Source organism: Ixodes scapularis, unplaced genomic scaffold (assembly GCF_016920785.2).
Source record: "Ixodes scapularis isolate PalLabHiFi unplaced genomic scaffold, ASM1692078v2 PGA_scaffold8__174_contigs__length_109621045, whole genome shotgun sequence".
Taxonomy (NCBI): domain Eukaryota; kingdom Metazoa; phylum Arthropoda; class Arachnida; order Ixodida; family Ixodidae; genus Ixodes; species Ixodes scapularis.
Window position 1 is genome coordinate 44,946,874 of NW_024609883.1, and position 4,061 is coordinate 44,950,934.

The following is a 4,061-nucleotide window of genomic DNA, read 5'->3' on the forward strand; positions in this document are numbered from 1 at the left end:
GCCGGTGCACGCGGAGAAACGGCAGTGGTCTCGCGGTTAGCTTTTTGTGTTGCTCTGGTTGCACGCGGAGAAGCGCGTGCACCCTTGCGGTAATCGTTTCCACATTGCACCGGTGCATGGGGAAAACACCAGCAATTTTTTGGTAACCCCTCCCGCGTTTCGCCGGTGCACGTGGAGAGACGGCAGCGCTCTCGCGGTTAGCTTTCTTGTATTATTCCGGTTGCACGCGGAGAAGCGCGTGCACTCTTGCGGTAAGCTTTTCCACATTTCACCGGTGCATGCGGAAAAAACCCGCGCTTTTTCGGCAACCTTTCCCGCGTTTGGCCGGTGCACGCGGAGAAACGGCAGTGCTCTCGCGGTTAGCTTTCTTGTATTATTCCGGTTGCACTCAGAGAACCGCGTGCACTCTTGCAGTAATCCTTTCCACATTGCACCGGTGCATCCGGAAAACATCAGCGCTTTTTTGGTAACCCTTCCCGCGTTTCGCCGGAGCACGCGGAGAACCGGCAGCGCTTTCGCGGTTAGCTTTCTTGCATTGCTCCGGTTGCACGCGGAGAAGCGCGTGCACTCTTGCGGTAAGCCCTTCAACATTGCACCGGTGCATGCGGAAAACACCAGGGCTTTTTTGGTAACCCTTCCCGCGTTTCGCCGGTGCACGCGGAGAAACGGCAGCGCTCTCGCGGTTAGCTTTCTTGTATTATTCCGGTTGCACTCGGAGAACCGCGTGCACTCTTGCAGTAATCCTTTCCACATTGCACCGGTGCATCCGGAAAACATCAGCGCTTTTTTGGTAACCCTTCCCGCGTTTCGCCGGAGCACGCGGAGAACCGGCAGCGCTTTCGCGGTTAGCTTTCTTGCATTGCTCCGGTTGCACGCGGAGAAGCGCGTGCACTCTTGCGGTAAGCCCTTCAACATTGCACCGGTGCATGCCGAAAACACCAGGGCTTTTTTGGTAACCCTTCCCGCGTTTCGCCGGTGCACACGGAGAAACGGCAGCGCTCTCGCGGTTAGCTTTCTTGTATTATTCCGGTTGCACTCGGAGAACCGCGTGCACTCTTGCAGTAATCCTTTTCACATTGCACCGGTGCATCCGGAAAACATCAGCGCTTTTTTGGTAACCCTTCCCGCGTTTCGCCGGAGCACGCGGAGAACCGGCAGCGCTCTCGCGGTTATCTTTCTTGTATTGTTCCGGTTGCACTCGAAGAACCGCGTGCACTCTTGCAGTAATCCTTTCCACATTGCACCGGTGCATCCGGAAAACATCAGCGCTTTTTTGGTAACCCTTCCCGCGTTTCGCCGGTGCACGCGGAGAAACGGCAGCGCTCTCGCGGTTAGCTTTCTTGTATTATTCCGGTTGCACTCGGAGAACCGCGTGCACTCTTGCAGTAATCCTTTCCACATTGCACCGGTGCATCCGGAAAACATCAGCGCTTTTTTGGTAACCCTTCCCGCGTGTCGCCGGTGCACGCGGAGAAACAGCAGTGCTCTCGCGGTTTAGCTTTCTTGTATTGCTCTGGTTGCACGCGGAGAAGCGCGTGCACTCTTGCGGTAATCGTTTCCACATTGCACCGGTGCATGCAGAAAACACCAGCGCTTTTTTGGTAACCCTTCCCGCGTTGCGCCGGTGCACGCGGAGAAACGGCAGTGCTCTCGCGTTTAGCTTTCTTGTACCGCTCTGGTTGCACGCGGAGAAGCGCGTGCACTCTTGCGGTAATCCTTTCCACATAGCACCGGTGCGTGCGGAAAACACCACCGCTTTTTGGTAACCCTTCCCGCGTTCCGCCAGAGCACGCGGAGAACCGGCAGCGCTCTCGGGATTAGCTTTCTTGCATTGCTTCGGTTGCATGCGGAGAAGCGCGTGCACTCTTGCGGTAAGCCCTTCCACATTGCACCGGTGCAAGTTTGAAAACACCAGCGCTTTTTTGGAAACCCTTCCCGGTAAGCCCTTCCACATTGCACCGGTGCATGCGGAAAACACCAGCGCATTTCTGGTAACCCTTCCCGCGTTGCGCCGGTGCACGCGGAGAAACGGCCGCGGTCTCGCGATTAGCTTTCTTGTATTGCTCCGGTTGCGCGCGGAGAAGCGCGTGCACACTTGCGGTAAGCCCTTCCACATTGCACCGGTGCATGCGGAAAACACCAGCGCATTTCTGGTAACCCTTTCCGCATTGCGCCGGTGCACGCGGAGAAACGGCAGCGCTCTCGCGATTAGCTTTCTTGCATTGCTTCAGTTGCATGCGGAGAAGCGCGTGCACTCTTGCGGTAAGCCTTTCCACATTGCACCTGAGCAAAATTGAAAACACCAGCGATTTTTTGGTAACCCTTCCCACGTTGCGCCGGTGCACGCGGAGAAACGGCAGTGGTCTCGCGGTTATCTTTTTGTGTTGCTCTGGTTGCACGCGGAGAAGCACGTGCACTCTTGCGGTAATCGTTTCCACATTGCACCGGTGCATGCGGAAAACACCATCGATTTTTTGGTAACCCTTCTAGCGTTTCCCCTGTGCACGCGGAGAAACGGCAGCGCTCTCGCGGCTAGTGTTCTCGCATTGCTCCGGTTGCACGCGGAGAAGCGCGTGCACTCTTGCGGTAAGCCTTTCCACATTGCACCTGTGCAAGTTTGAAAACACCAGCGCTTTTTTGCTAACCCTTCCCACGTTGCGCCGGTGCACGCGGAGAAACGGCAGTGGTCTCGCGGTTAGCTTTTTTAATTGCTCTGGTTGCACGCGGAGAAGCGCGTGCACTCTTGCGGTAATCGTTTCCACATTGCACCGGTGCATGCGGAAAACATCAGCGCTTTTTTGGTAACCCTTCTAGCGTTTCGCCTGTGCATGTGGAGAAACGGCAGCGCTCTCGCGGCTAGCGTTCTTGCATTGCTCCGGTTGCACGCGGAGAAGCGCGTGCACTCTTGCGGTAAGCCTTTCCACATTGCACCTGTGCAAGTTTGAAAACACCAGCGCTTTTTTGCTAACCCTTCCCACGTTGCGCCGGTGCACGCGGAGAAACGGCAGTGCTCTCGCGGTTAGCTTTTTGTGTTGCTCTGGTTGCACGCGCAGAAGCGCGTGCACTCTTGCGGTAATCGTTTCCACATTGCACCGGTGCATGGGGAAAACACCAGCGATTTTTTGGTAACCCTTCCCGCGTTGCGCCGGTGCACGCTTAGAAACGGCAGTGTTTTCGCGGTTAACTTTCTTGTATTGCTCTGGTTGCACGCGGAGAAGCGCGTGCACTCTTGCGGTGATCATTTCCACATTGCACCGGTGCATGCGGAAAACACCAGCGCTTTTTTGGTAACGCTTCCCGCGTTGCGCCGGTGCACGCGGAGAAACGGCAGTGCTCTCGCGGTTAGCTTTCTTGTACCGCTCCGGTTGCACGCGGAGAAGCGCGTGCACACTTGTGATAAGCCCTTCCACATTGCACCGGTGCATGCGGAAAATACCAGCGCTTTTTTGGTAAGCCTTCCCGCGTTGCGCCGGTGCACGCGGAGAAACGGCAGTGCTCTCGCGGTTAGCTTTCTTGTATTGCTCTGGTTGCACGCGGAGAAGCGCGTGCACTCTTGCGGTAATCGTTTCCACATTGCACCGGTGCATGCGGAAAACACCAGCGATTTTTTGGTAACCCTTCCCGCGTTGCGCCGGTGCACGCGGAGAAACGGCAGTGCTCTCGCGGTTAGCTTTCTTGTATTGCTCTGGTCGCACGCGGAGAAGCGCGTGCACTCTTGCGGTAATCGTTTCCACATTGCACCGGTGCATGCGGAAAACACCAGCAATTTTTTGGTAACCCTTCCCGCGTTGCGCCGGTGCACGCGGAGAAACGGCAGTGGTCTCGCGGTTAGCTTTTTGTGTTGCTCTGGTTGCTCGCGGAGAAGTGCGTGCACTCTTGCGGTAATCGTTTCCACATTGCACCGGTGCATGGGGAAAACACCAGCAATTTTTTGGTAACCCCTCCCGCGTTTCGCCGGTGCACGTGGAGAGACGGCAGCGCTCTCGCGGTTAGCTTTCTTGTATTATTCCGGTTGCACGCGGAGAAGCGCGTGCACTCTTGCGGTAAGCTTTTCCACATTT